At 40.9% G+C, this 27,927-nt stretch overlaps 2 protein-coding genes across 10 annotated transcripts in view; both read left to right on the top strand.

The window, feature by feature from the left end:
- LOC308582131 (ovomucoid-like) overlaps positions 1–27,927 on the top strand; it is a 331,104-nt gene that overhangs the window by 251,602 nt on the left and 51,575 nt on the right. The window contains exon 5 of one of the 2 annotated variants that reach the window (XR_014005506.1): positions 23,905–23,915. The exons of the other annotated variant lie outside the window; for it this stretch is intronic. The gene's annotated coding sequence lies outside the window, so the exon portion shown is untranslated. Of the gene's footprint in view, positions 1–23,904; positions 23,916–27,927 lie in introns of those variants that run through there. 2 annotated transcript variants of the gene reach the window in all.
- Positions 1–27,927, top strand: part of EBF1 (EBF transcription factor 1) — a 369,352-nt gene that overhangs the window by 71,800 nt on the left and 269,625 nt on the right. The gene's annotated exons all lie outside the window — the stretch shown is intronic.

The following is a 27,927-nucleotide window of genomic DNA, read 5'->3' on the forward strand; positions in this document are numbered from 1 at the left end:
TATGCACACAGATGCCATCAATATCAGAGTATTCAGGACACATGTAAAGAAGAGTAATATTCACAGATATACAAAAAGGTGTTTCAGAATATGTTTCCTCAAAATTTCTGCCCACTGTAAATACACAGAGCACAAGGGGTACAGAAGCAAATAAGTGGATGCACTCTATGAACATTCCACCCTCCTGAAAAACACATCGCTTTGGGGGGAGTTTTTAAGGGAAACACATAAGGAGTTCCCTTTATGCAAAAATATGCCTGGACACATTTTATTTAGAAACTGAATTAATTAATTTAATAGAAAAAGGCCTGGGCACTGCATGAGTGGAGTTCTGTTTGCACAAAGGCCCTTTCCCCAGTGGCGTAGCGTGGGTTGTCAGCACCCGGGGCAAGGCAAGTAATTTGCACCCCCTAACCCATGGATTTGCGCCCCCTAACCCTAACCCCCAGATGTTGCGCCCGGTGCGGCCGGCCCCCCCTGCACCCCCCATGCTACGCCACTGCCTTTCCCTTTGCCTTGTGCCCTGTGTCCTCCAACTCTCTGGAGGGTGGGCAGTAGGCAAGAGGAGAAGAGGGGGAAGTTCCACAGCACAAGCAGAAGTCTGATGAGCAAATGAAACAGTGGTGTTGGATACAATCCATGAAAAACAGGCATACCACACAGTAACTTTGAACCCATTATTTCAATGCAACTCACAATAAATGCCTCTTCATCAAACTATTCATAAATTATGTCAGTTGCAGTTGCCACCATCCAAAGACCCTGCTGGAAGAGGCGTGTCTTTGCATGAGAAATGCTTTAATAGCATATGCAGTTCTGATTACCTTATCTTTAAAAAAAATGGTTATTACCGAGCTGGGTTTGGTCAGTGAGCCTGAGCAAGAAAAAGGATCAGAGTTTAGGTTATGACTGAATAAAATAATCAATGCTTAAAATAAGAAAGCTGCTTTGAAAATGTTAAAAATGGCACTGAAGCAATAGAACATAGCTATTAAAGGCAGAAAAACCCCCACTGAATTGGCACAAGAAGAGTATTCCCCCCCCCCACTGGAACATTTCCGCCCCCTCCCCAACCTGGGCACTTCTGGTTTTGTTGACATGGCAGTGTTTGCCCCTGAAAATTCTGGGGAACCCTAAGCAAGCCCTTTTGTTTTGGATACCAGAAGAAAACCCGAGTTCTAGATATGTACAAGTATATTTTGTACATCCTTATCCTTATGCAGAGCTTGGTCATCATCCATAAATTGACGCAGCAAGAGGTCTAGTTATCCATTAATAAGCAGCATGTGTAAGTCCCATTAGTGTCAATGAAAGCTGTACAGGCATATCAAAGGGGAGAACAGATTCATGTGCTGTGAGCAGGGTCCAAAATGGTGATTTATAGCCTGCATTGCATTTAATGGATGGTTCTTTGGCACAGAGCTTAAGAACTCTGTGGTGTTTAAAATACACTCCACTCCTTGTTAATCAAGTGCAATGCTAAGGAGGGAAATGTTAGCAGATTTCTTATTGTATTAAAATGAAGGCATTGCTGGGCTCGTATTTTATTGCACTTCTGATTTCTCAGAAATGGTTTTCCTGTTGTTGTTGTTGTTGTTGTTGTTGTTGTTGTCTGTTGTTTTATATATAAAAAAACCAGGTCCATACAACTGGCAACTTCCAGAGGTGGAGAGGGGTAGGCACACTGTGTGGCCAGCAAGTGACCAAGCAAAGAAACGAAAGATTAAAGGAATTCTGAGAGATTTCCAGATAGGTCTCTGCCAGAGCTACTTCAGGAGGGATGGCGGGGGTGGGGGGGTGTCCTCTTATAATCTGGATCAGAGCCATTTTCAGAGCTCCTTCCATGGATGCTAAGATGAGAGTGCTTTCAGAGCTTTAGCTCTGAGCTTTAGCAGATCTGTTGATTAAATATTTAAGCTTTTCCTTTTTCCCTGCCTCTAATTCAGCTGTCTGCGGATGAGAGCAGCAGTTTCTCAGCACCATGTAAAGCTGTCTCTCGCATTACGGTCCTGTAGTGCCTGAGAGCACCCAATTTTGGAGGACAGGAATTAGCCCTTGCCATGTGATCAGACAGGTGGAAGGTTTACAGGAGAGGTGCTCCAATATTTATAGCCCCCCACTAGATGACAAATAATATGGAATGGGCATGACAAATGAGCCTGTTGTGCTCACTATAACCATATCCTTTCTGTTGGCTTCACTTAGGTCAGATTTCCATTTTGCGACAATATCTCTATGGCTTGAAAGATGATCTTTTGAATCTTGCCCTTTTACCACATTGTTGTTTTCCCTGTGTGCCTCCTTGTTTTCCATTCTTTTAAAGGAAAGAATCTAACTGCTTTCTGTTTTGCTCACATAGATAGCTACTGTGGTGGGCCTGGGGATTTTCCAATCCTGAAATTTCTTCTGTAATTCTCAATTTACAGCAGAGCACATGGATAGGTTACTTATGACTGCAAGGTGTTGTAAGTGAAAATGACCATCAAGCTATAGATCTATAGATAATTGTAGATGAGTAGATGTTTATTTTCCCCATTTGAAGTCATTATCCCTTTTGGCTTTCCATAAAATTTAGACAGAGACTCTCTAATATACCAGCAACATTTGTACCCCACCTTTCTATTCAGGGTGATGTGCATGGATTACCATTTTGCCTTAAGAAAATGCTGTGTGGTAGGGAGGTCAGGGAGAGTGGTCTGGTTCATACAACACATGAAACCATAGTTAAAATACACTATGGTGTAATGTGAATGAGCAGCATGCAGGTATGATCAGTGATTTGCTCTTTTCCACTCCTGCAGCATGGAAGAAACAAGCCAGCACCTACATATGAACCCAGCCTTATGGTTGGTTGGTTTTTAAACAAATCATGAATGGACACCAAGGTTTGTTTTTGGAGGAAGCAAACCACAAGTCCAGGTTGACATGTAGCAATAAGCCAGACTCTGGCATGTTTCCTTCCTGGCATGGCTGCAGTATGAGCTGAGGACAGCGTTTGAGGACTGTGTGCACTGGCAGGCTGCTCATTCATATGGAACCATAAACTAGAATTTAATCTGACATGCACACTGGGCCAGTGGCTTGTCCAAAGCCACGGAGTGAACTTCATGGCTGAGTAGGGATTTGAACCCAGTACCAGAGCTGCAACATGCATACATAGCTGCAAAGACCAGCCCTTTCATTTCTATGGAGGGGAGCAGGTCAGCCTGTGTCTAAACAAACAAACAAACAAACAAACAAACAAACAAATGCACTCATAGATCTGCTTCTATCGCAAGGAATGGAACAGCCTTTGTTGCCATTGTGTCAAGCTGGTGCTCCTGTTGTCATAAGAAATGACTGAACTGAGATCTATGACAGTTTATGGAGAAATTGTTTAGTGGGGAGAATGCCTCGCAAAAATAAATGTTGGTATAATTATGTAACAATGATGTAACAACATTGTTAGTGTTTTGGCAGTCAGATGTTATAAAGGTAACCATGTTAGCTTGAATGCTCCTTATACTGTACATGATTAGCCACCCCTTGAATAAGTATGATGGGTGTGTGTGAGAGGTTTAAATAGTGCAAACTCTGTTGAAACTTGATAGCAAACCAAAGAAAAAGTCATGTTTACATGTAAAATGATTTTTTTTAAGAAGAAAACTACGCTTTTTAACATATGAAGGCAGTTTTACAGCCAAATTACTTTAGGTAACTGAATTTACTGCTTTTTTAAAAAAATAACCAATTCTGATAAAGGATGATGTTGAGATTTAAAATAAAAACGCATAAAACCTGAAACATCTTGCTTCCTGTGGCATTGTGTGGTAGGGGACATAAATGTACCGAGAAGCCTACAGCAGTTTTATTTTAACTAGTACAATATAACAGCATGACAACCTGTGCAAAATAAATAACTTTTGAAAATGCATTTTCTGAGAATGGAAATAATATTGAAACATGTACAGCTCTTGAGAGCAAAGGCGACAAATATAATAATCTGTGGCTTAATGCTTGGAGTCATTGTAAATGTGCAAAAGGGTTTTCTGGAATAAAATGCTTAATACTGGGTAGTAATGTTAGGGCTGGTTTCTGACAAGCTTCCATTTTGAGAATACTTTGCTTCTCTTGTGCAGTCAGTCAGTCAGTCAGTCAGTCACTTTAATATTGCGGAGATGACTGAGGTAAGAACTAGTTCTACTCAATAGAAAATAGTATAGAAAAAGTGTAGGTAAAACATAGGATACATGGAAGAGGAAGGGTAAATTTCTTTTAAATGTTGAGAGAGATATTGGATTCATACAGGCCCACCTTTCAGGTAAGAAGAAAGTCAGAATACAGCCCTGGGCTATATTCATTTGGTGCCCTTGCATTTTGATCTAGTGGAACATGTCTGCTAATGGAAGAGAGGAGGCGGCATTTTGAGCTGATCTTTTTCCATCTCCCAGAAGCCCCCAGCCTTACCCTCCCCAATCCTCTCTTGAAGGATCCCCCAAAGGGTGAAGCATATGATAGGCCAGAATCACCTCCTCTCCTCTTCCACTAGCAGCCTCCACTAGATCAACAGCTCAGCTGGATGCCACTCCTGAATCTCACATATTAAGAAACCCTAAGGAGAGCCATGCTGCCACCACCACATATTGACACAGTTACACAGTTCCTCTCTCCATTCTAGATTTTCCATGGCACCCTGGAAACATTTAGATAGCTGTATTGCACATATCTGTTTGCTTTAATCACCGATGATGTTTTATGTGTTTAATATGGAATTCCTTACAATAGAACACTCCACAAATTGTTAACACAGCGGATGTCTGTGGTGCCGCCAGGTTTTCAAGGGAGCCTCCAAAGTGCCTGAAAGGAACCAGAACCAAGTGCGTAGATGTGAGAGCAAGGAATTGCTGTCTGTCAGCTTTGTCTCTCTGGAGCAAGCCTTTGTGTCTGGAAATTTGCCCGAAAATTAGAACAAAGGAAGACAGGACTCTCCTGCTAGGCTACCCTAGCAGCATTTGTATTGTATTGATCTTTTGCACTTGCTCTGGTGGGTTTGGCCCCAGAGGAAGTTGCATCATGGTTTATCTTTGCTCAGGGGGAAATCACATCTTCAAGTAGGCTTCATATGTACAGCGCCTCAACCTTTGCTGGTTGGTTGGTTTATGTGGGGGGGAAATATATATAATCCACTTTTAAGTTCACAATAATTCTCAAAGCGGAGAACAATGATAAGCCTTGTCATTGGCGCCACTGGGCCCTCTGGGTGCCATGGCTAGACCAATTAAATGGTCCCCAAAGTGCTTTATGTGGTTTACGTTGATTGTAATTTCCTGGTGGAAAATGCTATTAATCTTTAGTGGTCTCCTTTTACACTAGTAAGACAGTACTGCTAAGCATACTTACTGGGGGAGGAAGTCTCACTGAAATCAGTGGGGCTTCCTTTCATGTAAACCTGGTGAGGATTGGACTGTTAAGCTTTATCTAGTGCCTGAAAACACACCCTTTCAAAGAGAGCCCTTTATTTGGTAAGGGACCCCTTTGTGTCATGTAAGATTTGCTAATCTTCAGATGTACTTGGAAATGCCCCCTCTCCAAGCAAAGTAGAATGCACTGAAGCCTGCAACAAAGGAATCTGCTCTGCTTCGTCTTAGCTGCACCTACCGAGCATATCCTTAAGCTAACAGGCCTGTAGCCTCCTTGTTCCATCACTACTGTATGTGTAGAGCGCCATGCAGGCAAGATGGAGTTAATTCAATAAAATAAATATAAAATACTCTCTAGGCTGTCAGACGGAGCTGGAAGCAGGTCAGAGGTCACAGAGCTGCTTCACGAGCGCACTAATCGATTTGCTGTCAAGGTAGTGGTGCCGGGGTTTCAAGTAACAGGAGAATTGAGTGCCACTCGGGCCCAATTTCCATAATTGCTCACTGCCTTTAGTGTACAACCTTTTATGAAACACAAAAAATATATCACTGAATTGTATTGATTAGCCATTGGGTTGAATAATTCACTTAGTATTTATTACCTGACCCTCAGAGGTTAAATAAATCCACTATCTAACTTCAGCTTGTGAAAAATATTACTTATTCATTGAAATGTGGACTGATTATTACACAATAGGACCCTATCTCTGTTGTACTTTTCCTCAGTCTCTCTCCCCACCCCTCTCTCTCTTAAAGCAACTCCATCCTTTCATCCTTGCCACTCTATAATGGCAATGTTAAAAAGAAATATTTATTGATAGCCAGCAGCACTTTCTAAAAGAAATACAGTAAATCTACAATGAAATCATGTCTTGTCTTCTGTCTGAAGTCCCCCCCATCCCCACTTTCTCTCTCTTTTTGCTTCACTTCCATGTTCCTAAATATTTGGATGAAATTTCAGGAAGACTGCCCCTGCAATTTAAAGACAGTGCTAAAAACAATTTATAAACCAAAAATGTTTAGGAAAAACACAGCTTTAGAATCATGCTCATTCTTTTTTTTTTTTAAATGATGGGACAGTATTCATTTTGGTAGTTCCTGAAAGGCATGAATCAGACTTCCTATCCTATTAAACATCCTCTGATAATTGAATTCCCAAAGAAAACAGAAACCTTTTCTAACATGAGAAGATAAAACCTAAACCAGTCAACCATGGACAGCTCACTGTCATTACAATAAAAATGATTTCCCTGTCACCTTAAAATGTTTTGGATGTAAACTGTAGGGCATTTTACAGCTTTAAACATTAAACCAATAATTAATTATTTATCTGTGGATATTATTTACATAATGCTTTTAGTATCTCTGAAGTTGACATCTTTTTCTCTTTACCATAAAATGTACCTTATTCGCAGCCATCCCCCTCTCCAGATCTTATTATTTATCCAATTACCATCAAGTCACATCGTTTGGATGCAACTGTGAGGCAGTTGAAGTCTTCTCTCTAAAAAAGATTTCCTAACTTTGTGAAAAGTCTTTCCTCAATTTCCGGACTGCATCCTCCAGCCCCTCCAAGTATTGTTTTTGAAGTTTGATGGAATTTACGCTAGGTCAAGTGGAGGAAGCTGTGTGAAGCTTTTCCCCCTTAAAGTGTAAAGGAAAAACCTTATGTTTTTCTTTGTATTTGTTGATACTTGTGTGCGTCTGTATCCAGGATCTGGGCTTACAGTTAGCAGCCGTAAGAAACCTGTCCTCTTGGTGATATAATAAAATAACCTTCTTTTCCTGTATCACATAATGGAAGGAAAAGTCTGTCAGAAAATAGTGGGATGTAATATGCACAAAATTGCCTCAGGTTTGTTCAGGTGTCCAGCTTCCTGCTTTCTGGGCCTGCAAGTGCTATAACATTTCATATTGTTTACCATTTCTATAGCACTTTTTATTATACAAACTGATACTGAGCCAAAAGAGGGCATGATTCATGAATGTTTTTCTCTCCAATTAAACATGCCATTTTAAAAATTGATTTTGAGGAAAACACATGGAAAGGAGTAAAAAAAAAAAAAGGAAAAAAAAGAGGTTCATTTCTGCAGTCACTTAAGTATGTCCTCCTGTGGGTGAATTTTCCCCATTGGTACTTTCCTCCTTGGCACTTTTAAACATCTCTTTGCAGCTCCAATTGTTTGCTGCTTGGGTGCCGTTGTTCTACAAAAATTGCCTTCTATATATAATGAGATCATCATGAAACTAATCAGATTTGGCTGCACGCTGACATCATTGAAGGCAAAAAAAGCTCATAGGCAATGCCCTTACTTTGTTTGCCCTCAGTGATGTCACCATGTATTCAAAAATGGGATTGACTTCATGACAGCTTCACTGTTTCTAGAAAGCAGAAGGCTGGTGGAGGAGATGGAGGTACAGTCACAAATCTCTGCTATCTTGTCCACTTTGATCCTGGTTATCCTTTATAAAACTTTGGAAGCACAGGGTGTGAGCACTGCTTGTGACTTGAAATTGGGGTGGGTAGAGGAACGTGCCTAAATGAGTCCAGGTGTTCTTAGTAAGGATTGTTACAGTGGCCTAATAGCTTTTATTTTTAGGGTCATTATCATAGCTGTCAACTTTCCCCTTTTTTAAAGGGAAATTCCCTTATTCCGAATAGGATTCCTCACAAGAAAAGGGAAAAGTTGACAGCTATGGTTATTACCAGCAGAGTGAACGATATGTATAGTATAAGCCAATCTGAAACCTTACTCAAAGTTTCTTGTTTCAAAGAATAAACTATTTTATTTAGCTTTTCAATGACAGCCAATTAACATGGAAGAGAACTGTTCCATTAAGGAAGTCTTAACAAATTAACAGTACCCATGTTAGCATCACTTTTCATACCTTATGGTTGGGAAAAGTAGAAAAAAAACATTCATGCTGCTCAGTAGGGCAAAAAGACAGTAAAAACAGCTTTCTCTCTGTCTTTCTTGATGACTTAGCTGAGAATTTCTGGTACAAGAACAACTGTAATGAGTTTCTGATAGCATCTCAGCATAATTTGTGGGATACACCAAGAGAAATATGCTAGCTTGAATGGTCTCATGTGAAACGCTAATTGTACAAATAACATTATAAAGGAAGGTCATGTCGTAATTGAGCTCATCATAACAGATCAACAATCCATGTGAGTAAGAGGGACTTTTTGTTTGTTTGTTCTAATAAGCATCTAAATAGCATATGCATTTTGTTAAAAAATAATACAAAGAAGCCACTACTATCAGACCTAGGATAATATGGTGGCCTGTTGTAATGAAAATCTTAAATTGCATTAATCTCCTACGTATCTTGCTTATAGCCATCAATTCTTTAGGTATGTCCAAATTATTATTTTACTACGATTAATTGCATTTTTAATCATAGCTTTTCATAGTTCTCTCTCCACATATTTTCCCCAAAACAACCTTCTGTGGTGGGTCAGGCCAAGAGAGAAAGACTAGGTTTAGCCAATAGATTTGCGGCTGGAGTTGGGATTTGAACTTGGGTCTTCCTAATCCTAGCCCAAGTGCTACACCACATTGCCTCTCTAATAAATAGCTACCTCACCCAGGTTTCTGCTTGGGTGGTGTTATGTACTGAGTTGAATAGGATGCAGAATGCAGCAGTCTGATTGGTCCACAGGAGCCACCCAATCCAGCTTCAGGTGGAAGTGACTCCGCAACCTGATTGGCCCACAGGAGAATCCCGGAATTAACCAATCACGTGGGGCCCATTGTGTAAATAATGTATATAAAGCAGACATTCTGGGGGAACTTCCACTCCTCCTCACCACTATGAGCTGAATAAAGAGCATGAAATCCACTCTCAACTCCGAGTATATTTCAGAAACTTTAGGAAACAACTTAGGCCCCATCTGCACTATACATTTAAAGCAGCATCTTGCCACATACAAGCCATTGCCAAAGGATTCTGGGAACTGTAGTTGGTTAAGGGTGCTGAGAGTTGTCAGGACGCTTGTGCTCTCCTCACACGAGCTACAACCAGAGTGATTTACTAGTCTGTCCCACTTCCCAGGGAGCCCTTGGAATTGCAGCTTTGTGAGGGGAATAGGTTTCCTAATAACACTCAGCACACTTGACAAACTACACTTCCCAGAACTCTTTGGGGGAAGCTATAATTAAGTGGCATAATAGAGCCTTAAGTGTATAGTGCAGATGAGGCCTAAGAGTGTAGAGTCTATTCTGGGGCAAAGCATGTATTTCTTCCCATGGAATGTCACCAAAGCTTACAATTGGAAGCCAAATGTGCAGAGTTGCACAGGCTCCATTGCTCCTGGAAGTTCTTCTAGCAGCATGGATTAGCAAGAGGGCCATAACCAGCTGGGGTGGGAGAAGCATGCTTATGTGGATTGTAGGAATACAGGAAGCTGCATTACACAAAGTCAGACTATTTGTCCATGTAGCTCAGTATTGTCTATTCTGACCAGCAGTGGCTGTCCAGAGATTCCGGCTGAGATCTTCCTCAGCACTGATTCTCTGTTCCTTTTAACAGGAGATGCCAGGGTTTGAACCTGGGACCTTCTGCATATAAAGCATGTACTTTACTACCAAGCTGTGGGACTCCCTGCAATGAGATGCGCTGCGTCAGATGTGCAGAAACTATTGATGAAAACCTGTGTGGGCGTATCTTTTCTCTTTCCTTCTGCTTTTACATCTCTAACTCACAGCAGTTGAGTCACAACTGTTCTGCTGTGCATGAGAATGGTTATTACTTCACATTGTGACCAAAAATAAAAATAAAGCATTATCCTTCTTTGGGCTTATGTTGAGCTCTCTTCAAAGCACAGGTTAATAGTGAGTCATTAGCCAGCCAGATGACTTTTGCAAAAGCCTTGTGCTTAACCAGAGGGGGCTAAGAAATTCCCAATGAGTTTTCCCCCAGCCATGTTAATTAAAATCTCTTTTCACAGGGAGAAAAAAGTTTAGTATTCTTTTTAAAAGTCTCTTCTCCCCTCCCCCCAACCCAACAGAATGCTTTCAGAACAAATTGGGTAACTGGGTAATATTCTGAATTCTTATATTTAGACATTTTCTTTTGAACCATATGTCAAGTGCACTCAAGTAGCCTACTTAGACCAAAACAAATAACTCCAGATGTCCAGCTTCCCTGAGAAATATCACAAGATAGATTCTGTTTTTTAAAAGAATAAAACAAATGTTTTTATTTCAGTTTTTATAGCAACATTAAATAACAGTACAAAACACAGCTATACAATGCAGAACAGTCATACAGTTCATATCAGTATAAATTATACATTTCATTGGTCCAGTCATTTAGGGAGCACAAATAATGCAAGAATTCATATGCAGCATCCCTCAGCGGATTGAAATCCATTTCCCAGCATGCTACTTTGTGCTCACCCTAGTTTTGAGAGTGCCTTTGGGTTTCTTTAATTCATGCAATTCTATGATTCTCCTCTTGTAGTCTCCACCCATTTAAATATATCAGCTGTAGAAAATGTCTGCAGCTTGTCCGCCAACCTGCTTTTCTGTTTCTTTTTAAACATCTCCCTGCCTCCTGCCATCCCTGTTGTTGTCGATCTGTATTGGTGATTTCATTTTGCACAGCATGTCTTCTGGAATGAGATGCGCATTAGAAGCCCAAGTTTAAGGTGGATAATTTCCAGCCTGCCTGGAGAATTTGGCTGCTCAAATGAAATGAACACCCAAACCTCTTTTGGTAGCTCTGGGAATACCATCAGAGTATCTATAGTTCCTCTCCCCATCCCCCCAGGAAAAAGGGGTTTCCTGGGGTTACTCATCCTCAGGGACTTAAACAAAGTGTTTGCTTGCTTGCTTGTTTGCTTGCATGAATCTGTGAAAGTTTGGGTGGGAAATAACAGATAAAGCACCCACAGAAAATGTCCTGTCAAAAATCCAATTAAACAGCTAAACATGTAGCAGATGCTAAAATGTCCCAACTCTTTGCCCGTTAACTATAAAAGCAAGGGAGATCTATAATGCCTATTGCATAAGGTTTCTATAGTTGTAAACTACTCATAAGCCTATCTTGGCATTCGGTGGCTTATAAATTGATTTTTTAAAAAGGTGTTGAAGCTTAGGCCTGGCATGTCTTCATGGGGCAGCTGCTGAGAGTATTTGTTGATGCTTTCCAGTCATTAGGTGTGATTCCCCTAACCAGCCTGGTCAGTGGAAGCCCTGTGCAAGAACTGTCATATGCAAAATGGGACTTTCCCATTGGAGAGGGCAGTGGCTTGTTGAAACTGGGGCACAGGGCATTTGCTACAGTCGAATTCATGAAGAAGAGTGTGGGCTATGTTTTTCTGCTCAGTTCCTTTATCAAAGGGACGTGGGTGGTGCTGTGGTCTAAACCACTGAGCCTAGGGCTTGCTGATTGGAAGGTTGGTGGTTCGAATCCCCGCGAAACGGTGAGCTCCCATTGCTCGGTCCCAGCTCCTGCCAGCCTAGCAGTTCGAAAGCACGTCAAAATGCAAGCAGATAAATAGGTACCGCTCTGGCGGGAAGGTAAACGGCGTTTCTGTGCACTGCTCTGGTTTCGCCAGAAGCAGCTTAGTCATGTTGGCCACATGACCCGGAAAAACTGTCTGCGGACAATCGTCGGCTCCCTCCGCCAGTAAAGGAAGATGAGCGCCGCAACCCCAGAGTTGTTCACGACTAGACTTAACTGTCAGGGGTCCTTTACCTTTATTTTTACTTTCCACAAGGGCTTTGATGAAATAGGATGAGAGTTTGTGTGACTTATAGCTGGATCCTCTCAATGGCTCCATCTGCACATAACGCTTGTTAAGATCTGCTTGGATGTTCTGTACAATTTCAGAATTGTTCTTCCCTGTGGAATTCTCGCCTTAGAGAGGCTTACCTCACCCCATCTTTGACGGGTTTTTGCTTCCGTGTGAAAATCTTCCTCTTTAGAAGTGTCTCCCTCCTTTAAGACGACTGGTCTTATGCTCTCACTACCGTTCGTATTGTATCTGCTTGTTGTCCTATTTTAACTCCGCTTGCTTATTTTCTTAAATCTGATGTCTATTGTTTTTATTTTATTTATTTTAAAATCTTAATCTGTTGTTGCTGTTGGCTGCTTTGGATATGTTTAATTGAAAAGGGGGTATAAATATTTAAATTGTTTTATTATTTATTTTATTTATTATAATCAAAAATTTAGAATCATAGAATTGTAGTGTTGAAGGGGACCCATCTAGTCCAAACCCCTGCAATGCAGGAATCACAGCTAAAGAAGCCCTAACAGACGGCCATACAAGCTCTGTTTAGACACATCAAATGAAGGAGTACCCACTGGAGGTTTTTGTTCTGGAGCTCAGACATACTCTTCCATGTTCCTGAAACCACATATCCATAATGAATATAGACATGTCACCCATAGGGTTGTGGCTAGACCCCTACATGTTATGCATTTCTGGAAAGGCTCCTTATAGCTCTCTGCTCTTTCATTGTGTCTACTTCTAAATATTCTTTCCTGCATGTGATGCTATTCAGTCAGGAAATTGTATTAAAGACAGACACGGAAATTAATACTTTCTCTAAGTATAGGGAAAATGGGGGCGGTAGGAATATGAGATTAACATTTCTGCCTTCCTCTTTAAAAAAATGGGGGGGGGACAAAAATAAAAATTTTCCACTTAATGCATCTTGGAAGTTGCATTTTCTTTCCCTTTTAGGTTGCATTTTACATAACATTTGAAAAGTGCTGTCAAAACAACTCATAAAGGAGGACAAAATGTAATTGTCTTGACATGCGGTGATTACTCAGAACTTAAGCTGCAGAGAAAGGATTGTTGTTTTTTGTTTGTGATTTTCCTTTTCTTCCTTTTTTTAAAAAGCAAAAACCTAGAAATGCCCATGATTTCCCAGCTGTTCTATTTTTACTAATGCAAAAGTTTCATAGAAGGGTCAGATTTGGGCTTTTGTGTGGGAAACAACAGAGTCTGCCAGCAGCAGGGCAAGATCACTGCTGGGTTGCGGTTTACATGTTTTACAACATTCCATGCATTTCTGAACTGTATACCAAATGGATAAGTCTAAATCTCTAGTACTTTGTGTGAATTAGCAACCTTTTGATTTAGCTTGAAACTTGTGTATTATTTTTAACATGAGATGTTTACAGCCATCCGGCCATGATCTTTCTCTTCCCAGTGCGGTTGGCTTGCAGCACAGGAAATGTTTGGAACTGTTTCTAATAAAGCAACGGTATCTTGCCATTTCTCTCTCTCCCCCCCTCTTGTATTCATCATTTTTTTATCTGACTAAAAGAATAGCTGGTGAGTATGGAAGATGTAACCACCAGAGCTACAACATGTAGTGCGGGAAACCAACATGGTGCCCTCTATGTAGATGTTGTGAGCTACAACTCCCCATCACCCCTGACCATTGGCCATGCCAGATGGGGCTGAAAGGAGATGCAGTAGTTGACAACATCTGGAGAGGTACCATGTTGCCTAACCTGCTACATAGTTCCATATATGTGATGAAGGAATGGGAGGATATTCCATGTGCTGTTGGTGAACACATTTATGCAGTTAGTGAGATGGGATGCTGGGAAGTAAGTAGTGACTGAGGAGGAATAAGGTTCTTACAGTGGTATTTTTAAGGAAGTAGGGGACTGGCAAGGCAGCATCATCCTGATTGGCTGGCACAATGTTGACCTAACAGCCCCACTTCTGCGGTTATTGCCTTGTGATGCCTACAGCAGTTCAGGACCCTCTTTGCTCAGTTGCTCTTTGGTGGCAACAACCTCCTTGGCTATTGTTAGCACTCAGAAACACAATGCAGAGCTAATGGTGGCTTCCCTCTCTGCCAGGTCACTTCCTTTCTTCTTGGGAGACTCAGGGGTGGAGTAGGGAAGTGATCCCGACTGTCCCTACTATTTTTAAAGAGTTCTGTGCTTAGTGGATCATATAACTGCAACTGCACCCAGTTTCTGGCCAGTTTCTTTTTTAAAGCATGGAGCTCAGGATATGCTAGTTATACGTGCACATGGTGGCTGCTTCAAAACATCAACTTGGTATGCTACCACTCAGCCCATTATCCAAAGATTTGCAATAGAGCACCAACATTGTGAAATTGGTAATTCATGCTCCTGCCAATGATTCAGACAGCTTGCAAATTAGAGCTGTTAGTGAGCTAAATTCGCTTTAAATTCTGTGCAGATAGCACTTTGTTTCATCCCAGCGGCTGATCAGCAAGCCTTTCTGGTCAATTAGATTTTAGTGTGTTTATAGACTAATTCTGAAGAAAGCTCTTTCTCCTGCATTGGTCGTAGTTTCACTCAAAGCCATCCTACCCTTTCTGCGCTAAGCTCTCCTTTCTGCATATTTGTGTAGCTGAGAGACTCTTGTGTTCATTTAATGCCCAATTTAGTTGGAAGGCCTGAACCTTGTCACTCATGTGAAATAAATAACTGCTTTGGTTGCATGGTGCATTATGATGGGTATCATCTGTAATTACTGACCTGAATTCATTGCGTTTAGGCTACCCATGCATGCTGAACAACTGAGCCGAGGATATCAGCCTATCATGCTGTTGCTTTAATGTCCTACTTAAACCCAGCATTCTAGTTCAAGAGAATAGCCATTGCCATTCCAGTCTCCCACTTAAACTGCGAAAATCAAAGATACCTTCAAGTTAAAGATCTGTGGATGTTCCTTTTTTTCTTTTTAAATGCTATGATGCTTGAAGAGAATATCACAAAAGTGGTTTCATATCATATTACCAGTGGCTTTTACTAAAGGGAAAAGTTACTCCTCATATTCCAAGGGGTACATTATCAGTAACTAAAGTTAGCAGGAATCTGGTTCCATTTTTAACATCCAGACAGACCTGTAGAGACACATTAAGTTGAAAACCCACAGAAAAAGAGAAACGCCTATAGGAAATCTTGCAGGGTTCAGACAAGGGCAGTTTCATGTGACCTCGTAGATTGGAAATAAAAAGGCTGCTATTAGTTCCGTGTCAGTTCTTATCGTGAATGTTGCAGAGTAATCGAGGGTGTTAAGCTGTCAAATGATATCAAGGGTTAATAAGGTTAAGGAAGAAGTAAAAGCAGGCCCAACAATAAAGAACCACGGATAAATATGTTGCAGTAAATAAGAGGTGTCATGCCATGGGGGGGGGGGGACTCAAATCATAAGTCTGAGAAGCTTAACAGTGACAGAAATTCTCAACAGGAGATGGCTGCTAGTTAAGAACATAGCAAGAGCCCCGCTGGATCAGGCCAAAGGTGCACATAGTCCTCTTTCCCACAGAAGTCCACAAGCAGGACATGAAGGCATTGGCCTCCTCCCAGTGTTGTTTACTGTGGTGTAGTGGTTAGAGGGTTGGACTAAGAGCTGGGAGACCAAGGTTCAAATCCCCACTCGGCTATGAAATGCACTGGCCGGCTTTGGGCCAGTCACTCGCTCTCAGCCTAACCTATCTCACAGGATTCTTGTGAGGATAAAATGGAGAGGAGGTGAACTATGCATGCCACTTTGGGCTCCTTGGAAATAAATGGAAACATAAATAAAATGAATTACTGGTATTCTAAGGCATGCTTCAGATACAAAAGGTGTGTTTGTGTGTTGTTAATAAAATTTGTATACCATCTTCCATCTGTAGATCTCGGGGTGCTTCACAACATAAAAAACACAGAATACATAATAAAATCAAAAACAAGACCGAACCAATAACCCACTGGCCCCCATCATGACCAGTAGCCATTGGCAGACTTATCCTCTCCATGAATTGATCTAATCCTCTTTTAAAGCCACCACTACATCTTATGGTACCAGTAGTTATTTCTTTCTTGCTAGTAGTCATTATGCACACTAGATTTTAGGGTGGGGGTGGGAGCCAATCCCACACTTCTGCTGGTGTGTCTGGACAGTGCTGGCTTCATCACTGCCTCCATCCCTCGTCTTCTACCTTCCCAGTAAGCAACAGCAGCAACATGGCCGTCTGGAGGTCAGGTGTGTGACACTGTCCCACCACGCTGCCCATTACTGCCTTAAGAGGTTGTTGGACTGCAGTGCTGGAGCAGGTTTTGATGGCATGTGGAGGGTTGCTGTGCATAGGAGAGGAAGGTCCAAAGTCTATTCCACTTGCACATGGAGAGCACTGGATACAACCCTCTGATATGACAAAACAGATGTTTTGTATAAGGTCCCAAAATGTATTTTTTAAGATATAGGTAGGTAGCCGTGTTGGTCTGCTGTAGTCGAAACAAAATAATAATAATAATAATAAATCCTTCCAGTAGCACCTTAGAGACCATCTAAAGAAGTATCTGAAGAAGTGTGCATGCACACGAAAGCTCATACCAATAACAAACTTAGTTGGTCTCTAAGGCGCTACTGGAAGGAATTTTTTTTAATTTTTGCATTTTTAAAGAATTACAGTGGTACCTTGGTTTGCAACCGTTTTGGATTACAACCACGTCAAACCCTGAAGTGTGTGTCCCTTTTTTTAAATTACAACCCTTTTTTTTCAGGCCCCATTGGCAAAAGCGCGCCTTGGATTACAATCTGTTTTGGTTTACAACTGGACCTCTGGAACGGATTATGGTTGTAAACCATATCACTGTAGTCCCGTGATTTATTGAAGAGTGTTAAGATTCTTTTTGTCAGAAATGGAACATGCATAGAGAGAAATGGTGTGTTATAATGATGTAGTACAACAGGATAATGATGTATTACCCTCCAGCATTATATTGTGCCACTTCCTGTATGAATTATTAAGGTTTGTTTCATGGTGGTGAACTGTTTACCTCTGTGCATCTTCACGGGGATGAGATGCTTCATCCACTGGGGCCTCCCCTGTTGCTTGCAGGGCTAGGCTCCCTTGAAAGGCCGACTTCTTGTTGCATCATTCTCCAAACTTCTCCTGCAGCTAATAGGATACGGAGGGTCTTGTTTAAGGATATGTGAATCAACATTTAAACATGTCAGTGTAGTATCAAAATAATATTATTTATTTGCAGAATATGGACAGGTATCTTTGAGAGCAAGAGCATCAAATGATAGTGAGGACAATCCTAGTTATGATCTTTTCCAATATATTTCTTATCAATAAGAAAGTTGGTGTGCCACAAGCAAATTTTTATTCTGAAAGCGTGTGGCTCAGAGAAAAAAGTTTGAGGACCACTGCATTGGGGAGTTATAGCACCTGCTGTGGCTGTAGAGACTGATATGGGAGAGACATGTTTTACTGCAGCTGAGGCAGATGAAGGAATCAAATTTTGCTGCTACAGTTGCCATGACATTCCTTCTCTCTGTGCTCCCCCCGCAGTCATTCCTCCTCTGGTCACTGCTGTGGAGTACCATGACCTGACTGTCTCCAAGTGCACTGTGGTCATCAGCAAGGGATTCACATATATGGTAGGGTTAATGTTGCCAGCCTTCATGTCACATTTGTAGAGTTAGTCTGCCAATGCAGAGTTAGTCTGCCAATAGGCCTAGTGCCTGAAGCTAGTTCCCCATAGAGCTTGTCCTTAGGGATCCTGCCATCTTCCCTTCTGTATCACAACAATACAAACACAACACGTAGGCTAATAGTTAGTAGAAAATATATAATGGAATAATGATATCATTCAAATAATAGGAGTAAGCCAATCAAAGTTCTTATATACAATATAACAGAGTGGTAGGGAGGACCGTCAAGCCGTGTGCTCAAAACAGATGTCTAAGGACAGTCTCACAATAGTCTTTCAAAAGTATCAACAGAAGACGTCTCAAAAGCTTCAAAAGTAAAGTCTCTCAATAGTTTTTCAAACCTTTCAACGGAAGATGTCTCAAAAGCCTCAAAAGGACAGTGTCTCCGGAATGATGCTACTGTTTCGTAATAGTCTTCATCAGCTGGAAATAAGATACAAGGCATACAACCGATGAAACTTTTGTTGTGATTAGTTCTTATTGCAACACAGGGGGTTGTTTTTGGTTTATCTTCCATTCTGTAGACCTGACCAAGCCAGCACACATCACTGAGACAGTGTGAACATGCTGGGAATGTGGGTTTGGGGGAGCACATTTCTTTTTGAGACTCTGTCCTGCCTTGTAATGCCCCAAATCCTACTGGTGCAACTCATATGGAAGGCATTGAGGCATTGCTCCTGGCGGGTGTAAGTTGCTCATGACTCCTTCCATAAAGTGACTGAAAAGCTACTGCTTGTCTTTATCCCAAAATATGGAACAGACAGCAAAGGTCTCTGTCCTCATTTCACAGGCATTCAAAGAAAAGGAACAATGGTTTCAGAGTAGCTGTGATTGCACCTGCACATCATGCTAAACTCCCAACCATGGTCAATGGTAAGAGCTGGTTGGTGGGGTTTTTAGTTCAAGAACATACAGTGGGCTACAGTTTCCCCACCCCTGTGTCAAATTATGGTTTTTGATCAATATACCTAAGCTCATTTAGCCTTCCCTTCTCCTACTCCTGCATGGCCAAAAAGAGGGCTTTGGAAGCGTTTACAGTGGTACCTCTAGTTAAGAACTTAATTCATTCCGGAGGTCCGTTCTTAACCTGAAACTGTTCTTAACCTGAGACACCACTTTAGCTAATGGGGCCTCCCGCTGCTGCTGCGACACCACCGCACGATTTCTCTTCTCATCCTGAAGCAAAGTTCTTAACCCGGGGTACTATTTCTGGGTTACCGGCATCTGTAACCTGAAGTGTATGTAACCTGAAGTGTATGTAACCCGAGGTACCACTGTACTTTCAGTTTTCTTTAAGCTTGACTTGTTGCTGCATCCATACTGGGGGCTGTGGTTCATGCGAACTGGTCTGAAGTTGCCTTCTTTTGAAACTGACTTATAAAGCATGACCCCAGGTTCTGATAAAAAAACACCAAGTTGAGTTTAAAGGAAACCAAGCAAAAAAAACTTCCAGTGTCCTCCTCCTGCCAGGTGTTCAAAAAAAGATGGGTGGGTGGAGCCCAAATGATTCATTCCAGTTTGCGCATGTTTGTTTATGTCTTTATTTACTTTAAAACTATTTCTAAACTGCTTTCTAGTTTTAAAAGCTTTAAACACTGTATACCATGTACAATATAAGAAACATTATCCATTAACATACCCTGCATTGCAGGGGGCCTGTACTAGATAGGCCATGAGGTCCCTTCCAACTCAACAGTTCTGCGTTGCTATGATTCTAAAACACATTGCACCAACTATGACTCAGCATGAGTTGCCAACACGGCCAGCGCATTTCTTTTTCTTTAGGTCACAGTTTTATCTGGGTTGTTTTTCTGCACTAAGAGTTCCCCCCCAGGTATTATCACTGTTCTTTTACAATATAAGCAGAAAGCTTCACCTATCAGCTCACACGTTATATCAATTCTTCCTCAAAACATACTGCTCTTCCCTTTGCTGCAGCATGAGCAAACTTCATGTACCCTTCATGCAGCAAACCCTGGCATACAAATGGCACACTGTGCACCACAGATGCTGTGTCCCGTATCTCCCATGTGGAAGCCCGCTGCATGCGAGGAGGGCCTGTGCAAAAGGCATAGTGGGCGAGGAACCTACTTGGTTTATTGCCTTGGGTTTGTCAGACCCCGAACAGACGAGCTCTAAGATTTTGGCAGGGCTCTTCTCCATGTCCATTAACTCCGCAATCCCTCCTTAATTAGCATTCTTTATGGCTAATCATTGTGATACAGATTTATAGAGTTTTCGCTTGAGCTTCCCACAAGCTTTATTGCCTTCAAAATACTTAGAAGCAGCGTGCTGGCTGGCAACCGGTTATGGTGGGAATAGAGGCTCTTCTTCATGAGAGAGGGGAATGGCTATTACTTCTAATTGATTGCTTGGTGGAACGCTCCCCTTGTGCCTCGCCCCCAAGGCTTGACTCCGCGCCATATGCCTGGTGTCAATGTTTGGAAATCAGCTGGTCAGTCGAAGCACATCCTGTGGGAAGCTTGGCAGTTCAGAGCAGGCAGCGAGCGGCGCAGCCATCAGCATGCGAGAGAGTGCCTTTCGCTGGTGTTTTGATAATAGTTTCGTACACCCTAATTATGCTGTATGACAACACCATTCAAGGACTATCAAAATAAACCATTTCAAGAGATTCACGGTTAACAAGTTTGGAAGAAACTCTGTGGATTGTTATTATTTTTGGTGGTTCTTTTTCAAAATTAGTATGTAGATCAGCTCTGCTTGTTCCTCTACCTCCTTCTAGAGGAATTTGCAGATACGAGATAGAAAATAGGGCTAGGGAGGGGGAATGCATCATTTCATAGATACTACAGTGTTGTCAGTGTGGTTCTTTAAGCTTCAGTAAGGTCTGTGAGACTTCCCCCAATAGATGTAATTGGAAAAGAAAGCAGTATAGGGTCCATTAAGGCCATTTTAAGCTGAGACTTATTCTAATGGCATTAAATTGTTATAGTGACTGCAAATGGGGCATTATAACTTAATGCTCATAAACTGCAAGCGGAGTTTGTGCATTCTCGCTGTCAACACAGCAGTAGTTTAGGAACATCTCTTCTGCTAGGGAGTGTTTTAGGTCTAATGGTCTGGCTTCTTTGTGCCTGCAGTGTAAGTAATAGCTCACAGACTGGAAGTTAGCTTTTGATTAAGCTTGTCTAAGAAAGTAATGAAATTTGGCAGGATTGGTTCAGTTTAACTTAAGTTAATTTTGCATTTGCATATATAATTCTGGGGTGTTAGGTCCCTGGGATGTTGGATCGGGCTTTATTGGAGGATGAGAAGGAGGCAATCTTGACTTTCTGCCTTTGAAAATGGCAAAAAGAGCCCCCATACGAGGTTCACATTTCTATAAAAGTCTTGTATCATTAGTAGTCCTTTACCTTTATTCCAGCAAAAATCAATGTAGTTCAGTCAATACAGTTGTACAAGCTAAAGATGAATATCAGTCTCTGAATTTCAGTTTGCTGAAACTCTCTGCAAACTATTTTTACTTTTTTGTTCTTTACTGGCCCCAAATAATCTTTGTGCATCTTGGGGTGTGTGTGTGTGTGTGTGTGTGGATCTAAATGGAGTATCATCGAAGAGGGCAATGTTGATTGACTTGAACAGTAAGTACATTTTGCAGTGTTAAAGATTGCATTGCAGAAAGAAGCAGGGCATCTTAGAAACATTTCTTGCAGTTACCATTTTAATTTAATCTCACCATAATTATTGGCACATGTCATGCACATTTGTCCCCTGTATCACGCTCAGTGCTCATTTAGTTGTTTGTAAAGGTCATGCAGTGTGTAGAGCGGGTTGGTCGGTCTGAGTTATAGGTCCTCCTAGGAATAGTCACCAGTGCATTGAAATAGAGGGGAAACTTGTTGGAGTTATAAAAGGGCTGGTGTTGAACTAAGCAATGTCATTGACATATATCTAAGAGAGGGAGATGCCAGAAGCAATGCTGATATTTGTCCATCTCTATCCCAGTAAGTGTAGCAGGTCAGACACATTCAGAGCCAATAGGAATTCAGGATGGACAAATGAAACACTACTTTCGTTTTCTTTCGTTCTTGGTTTTCACCCATTTGCGACTATATCTTTCTGGAGGAGTGGCCTCTGCTTTTTTATTTTCATTTTACACTCTCTGTCCAATAGTTGAAAGGAACTCAGGCAATATTTCTCCACAGTCTGCCTGTGCCATTAAATGGGATTCTGTGATGTATCTCTTTGACAGTTTCATTGCAGTGCAAAAATATTTTTTGCCATCTTTAAAATACTGACTTTGGAAACCTCTGCAGAACCAAGGAGAAATGCAAATATTAATGAGCCTGATATAAAAACATTTTTTCCTCTATCATTTTTATAGTTGCTATAGAAACACCTTGGCCTTCACTCTTGCTAATTAGTCGGATTTTGCACATTTTATATTTGGAAATGCAAATCAGTTTTCATAAATTATTACTTATTTTTCCATTTATATTTACAGTACTGATATGCAGATACACACAGGAAGCCTGAGATATTAATTAGCTGCATAACACAAATAAGTGCAACATTTATGGTCACATGACAAACCTGGTTTGCTTTTTAAAATGTTTGAAGGAAGTATGTACAAATATACTTTTAATTTTGTATAAAGAAATGGAACCTTAACAGTTTTGGGGACAGGAGGGTAAAATGCTTCTCTTTGGAAGGATTGTATATATTTCTATGGATTTTAAATGAACCAATTTAATTGAAAGAATTGCAATTCCATCCCAAGTCCTTATGCAAATGGAGAACATGTGCATCTGATTCCCCTCTCATTTGTGCCACTGTCAATGAAATAAAGCTCAACTTTGTAATCATTTACAGGGGAAATGCTTCCTGTCTTGGACTATGGAAATATTGGGATCCTGTTGAATTATTTGTCAATGATCTTGGGCATCACTTCTGGGAAGCCCTTTGCACTACTTTTTGGGGGGGATTAGGCCATCAGAGAGGGAAAGAGACTTGACAGTCTCCACATGGATTTCCCTTAGAGGGATCAAATGCACATGCTCACTTTCCACAATCCTTATGTGTCTCCGTTTGAGCCTGAATTTTCAAAATGTCACTGCACTATGGAGAACACCCATCCTGACCTGAACAGCTGGTGTGCTGGGTGGAATGAGGCTGCACACAATATAGACTGAGCTAGTATTTATTTAACCAATTTTATATACCAGTTGACTGGGATTTTCCTGTATTATACCACATGTCCCCTGGGTAGATGCAATCCCAGTTTATATGTATATCTTGGAATCACCTTGCATGGGTGAAAAAAGCACCATGTTGATCTAGAGGATTCAGGAACATATTCTCAGTTCGCATAGGGAGCTAGTCAGGCTGTAAGCACGCACCAGTTTGTGGTCTTGTGCCTCCTGGCTTCTCATGCAACTGACAGTGTTCCTTATCATGGAATTCTGGGATTCACTCAGTTCATGGGGTGACTCTGCTGACCTGGCCTGCCACACCCACCATCAGCAAGCAAAAATTCTTGAGCTTGGATTGGCTTCAGCAGGTTTTTGACAGCTACCTCAGCAGATGCTCCAGTTGCTTTCCCAGACTTCAATTTAGTCTCCCATGTCTCCCTCCCTCCCTCCCTCCCTCCCTCCACACACACACACACAAAATTGTAATAGTAACTTTAAACTTTAAAACTTTTAAAACAGCAGTATTAAAAATTAAACATACATCTTTCTATGTTTGCTGCAGCCACAGAATTCAAATTCTAGAGTACTCTGGTCACAAAATGTGGAATTCTGTGATGCTTCAAACAAAGATTTTGAAAGTTGAGTTCATTTTCCATTATATTTTAAGCTTTTGATATTTCTGTCTTCTTGCTTTTTAATTAGTCACGTTCTGAATTCAAAGTAATTTTTGGACCCACAATACTTGAAGTTTTGTGTGTACTTACTTTTAAGACTGGACCACTCAGCAAACTGTGTGACCAAGTCCCTCAATGATTATTTTTGTTTTCAAAACTGTCATGCATAAATGCCATAGATATAAATGCTCCTCCTTCCACTATGTTTATTCTTTTCTATTTATAACAATCAAAGCCACCAGATAAAATTTTCCCAAAGATCTTGGCAGATACAGAAGAAGTCCCAACCCCATGTCATAAGGGGAAAAGTATTATTAGAATAAGAACTAGTCATACCAGCTACAAAGATTTGTAGTATAGCAGTACATGCAAATATAGATTTCTGCATGACACTGTTTGGGTGGTTTAAAAGCATCAACCAAAGCCCTGAGTATTTTTGTTTTTAATGATAATAATAATGGTTCCATAAATTCTGTGTTTCTTAATATGGTGAAATAAAAGACACAGATTTGTTTTTAGTTTTAAAAAAATGCTTTTATGTGTTTTCCTCACTCCTCTTCATCTCTGACCTCTCCAACTGTTTTGTCATCCTAACATCCTCTGAACAGTCCTCTATTCTATTCCAATCTCTCCTGCCCTTCCATGCCAATGTCAAAGATGGTGAACAACATGAAGCATCTTCATAATCTCTGTGGCAATAGCTTCTTTGTGTTTTTACATTGACCATTATGCTTCTGGTGCTAAGTAAGTTCATAGTAGCAGCAGTGAATAAACACAGAAAACACACACGACACAAACTTACTGTTGGCAGCTGTTTGTTTTGGACAAGTTTTGGGAACATTGCTGTACATGTCTGAGCATAAAGTTACAACATGTACTTCAGAACTGGCAGCTGGGGGACTTTGGAAGGACAGTTAATTAAGCATCTTTTAAAAGGTAGCATGTTTACTAAACCACAATAGATGTGCTGGTTAGGGGCATTTTCATCTCCTGTTTTTGTTTGCAGTGCTGCTGGTAGTGTAGCACACTGGCAATGGGTAAGTTCCAGTATCATGCTAGCAAATATGTCAGGATTCCCCCCTTTTCTCTCCCCCCCCCCTGCAGCTCCTTATGCCCCAGATCTGCTCTGGAGGGTACCCCAATCCTCCGGAGCAGATTTTGGATATGCATGGGAGGCTGCTGGAAGAGGACATGAAGGGGAAGCCCATTTGGATAAGCAGAAGTCGGTTGTGCTAGCGAGGCACTAGAATTGAATGTTACCTAAAGTTCTTTGAGATTCTTATTCAAGTCTTTACAAAAACACCACCACCACCCTTATTTCCACTTTGTAGATGAAAATTGTGGGTAAGAATTTATACATGGAAACTGAAGACAAGACAAATTGATTTACCCAAGGCTACACGGTGAGTCTCTGGCAGAGGAAGGATTTCAACCTAGATTCCCCTGATTGAAATAAACTTGTTGTACCAAATTATGCCATACTAAGCCATTACAATTAGCCTACTCTGAATATGACTTAGTTGGGTACAAAGACACAGCACCGACTCTTTACTTACTTGGACTATGGTGTCAAGTTTCCAGATTGAATCTTGCAACACACAAGATGTGGACATCTCTGGACCCTATCCAACTGCCAGAATTTTTTTTGTTTTGTTTCATGAGTTGGCAACCCTAGAATCTCCTATAGAGCAAAGAGAAGCAGCTAAGCTTAAAAGCAGGGGGGAATGTAGTGTGAATGTGAGAATCAAGATTGGGCAAGGAAGATCAGCCAGGTTTTAACATGCATGGATCGTATGAGATTAGTCAGGGAATAGGCTACCAGATCAGGTGCAAAATGTCTTAAGGTCTACATTGTGTAAATAAGACAAAGACTCTGGTCTTCCTCTGCAAGGTCAGATATTTCTTTACAAAGAAAATGTTGTGGCATTTGCTCTGAATGTGAGGAAATGCTCCAGTGTTGTCTTGTATTAAAAATGTCAGTAAGCAAACACAGCAATAGAATAAAAAAAGAAAACACCAGAGAGGATTAGTAGCAACAGGCATTCCCTCCCCTGTATGCGAAGCAATATCCAATGTTACTTAAAATAGGCTTTGTGCTTACTTTATGCTGCTCTGACAAAGGAGTGCATGCAATAAGAAAGAATTTGCTTCTCTCAGGCTCCCCAAAGCAAATAAGCTCTTGCATTCTGTGCTGTCATCAGGCCCAGGAAGGTCCTTGCAGGATCACAAAACAAATCAAGCAGTTGAGGGCTTCCGGGCAGCTAGCTAACAAAAATATACTATCAGAGGATGCAGCCCAGCAAGCTCTGCGGCTGTCACAGCGGTCGGCCTCCAACGTGGGCATCCGTTCAAGAGCTTCACTCCCACATCTGGTGAAGCTGTGACAATCAGTGTCTGACCATTTTAGAAATCAGATACTCTGGGTACCAGGAAGTTGATTTGCCTTCCACTTCCTTAACAAAACACACATTAATATTTAAGCTTTGCCTTCATAAAGCAGCATTCTGTCTCAGGCAAAAGTTATGTGCTGAGAAAGTTCACTTGGATGCAGCCAACCATATATACATTTCAAATATTCCTTAAGACCTTTTGAAAAGCAAGCCAATTGAATCCTGCTGGCTTATTATTGCTGTTTGACAGATTTATATGTATATTAAATCTTGATTTTATTTTATTTTTTAAAAATTATCTCTACCCCAAAGCAAGGGATGAAATATTTCCCTATTAAGGAAAATGAAAGACCTTAAATGCTTTTCACCTTATTCCTACCGTTGTTTTTTTAGCATCTTTCTTCAATTAGAGAGCCAGATGACATAAGGTTATCATATTATTTTCATTACTGCACACAATGTCTTAACTATCAAGGACCTCTAGCTTTTCCTTTTTCCTTAAAGATAACTCCTTTAAAGAAATCCTGTATTTTGTTTTTAACAGTGTGTCATAAAACTGATAACAGCATCTCAAATGTAGTGCAGCAATCCACTCCCAGCTACTAAATGGTTCAGCAAACAACTAATTTATTTTTTTCTAAAGTTTTGCCACTACTGAATGGTGATTCCTCCTTCCCTCTGCTTCTCCCTCTTTTAAACCTATGAGTAGACAACAGGAAGAAGAAAGATGAAGTTCTTTAAGGGCTGCACTGCATTCTAAACAAAATAATCTCTTTGTCCAAATGAATGTTTTGTTTATGTAAATCTTTATCTGAAGTTTTGTTCTAACAGATGTTCACTGAAATAATAGACAGGGGCTTAAATTCAGGTACCGAGTATTTATCCTGTAGAAAGTTTACCAAATATGTACACCAAGATTCTTTTATTTTACATATGTGATAAATCTTTGTTGTCAGCTTGGCTCTGCATGAACATTTGAAAAACAACAACAACAAACCACATAATTTATTGACAAATGCCAAACCAAATGACACTTGCATTTAACTAAAACTAAACACATTGGTCCAACTCAAGCTGAAGAAATACAAACAGGTAGCTTACTGATTGTTTATTTATTAGTAAACTTTCATGCAGATATTCCGACAAAATAATTCACTGCATGTGGCATTTAAAGCACGTTTGATGCACACGGCATTCTGCAAGCTACAATTCCCAGCATCCTTAACAAGCTACAGTTACCAGGATTCTTTGGGTGGGCGTAATTGAAATGTGATTTGAATGTATGGCCTACAAGATCAGCAGTTGGTTGATTCTATGACTCAACCAACTGTTCTCACTACGTCTGTGTCTGGAGCTCACATGACTGAATTATCCTACTACTGTACACAGAGAAACCATTTCCTTTTACAGTATGCAAGTGCTGGTAGCAAGTATGCCATCACCAAGAGACAGAGTTATGAATCAGGAAATCCCCATTTTAGATCTTTCATCTGCTAGGAGGCATTAGGCCATGCTCTTTAAGTCACAGCCCACAGTTCAAATGCAAAAACGGACATGTAGTTTGACAAGCTGGAACAGACTCATCCACAACATTGCTGTGGGTGAGAGAACTAACCAGAATGCCTAGGTGTGGAGAATGAAATTAAGGTTGCATCTAAAGTGGGAAATATTGTAATAAGGGGTGGCTTCAGGTACTCTCACATAGACTGTGACTATGTACACACCATACGTTTAAAGCACGCCTCTCCCCAAAGAAATTGTCATTTGCTCCTCACAGAGCTACAATCCCCAGCACCCTAACTACAATTCCCATAATTCTTTAGTGAAGGGAAATTGGCCTTAAATGTATAATCTGTACGCAAC

Source organism: Podarcis bocagei (genome assembly GCF_964188305.1).
Source record: "Podarcis bocagei genome assembly, chromosome: 2".
Taxonomy (NCBI): Eukaryota; Metazoa; Chordata; class Lepidosauria; order Squamata; family Lacertidae; genus Podarcis; species Podarcis bocagei.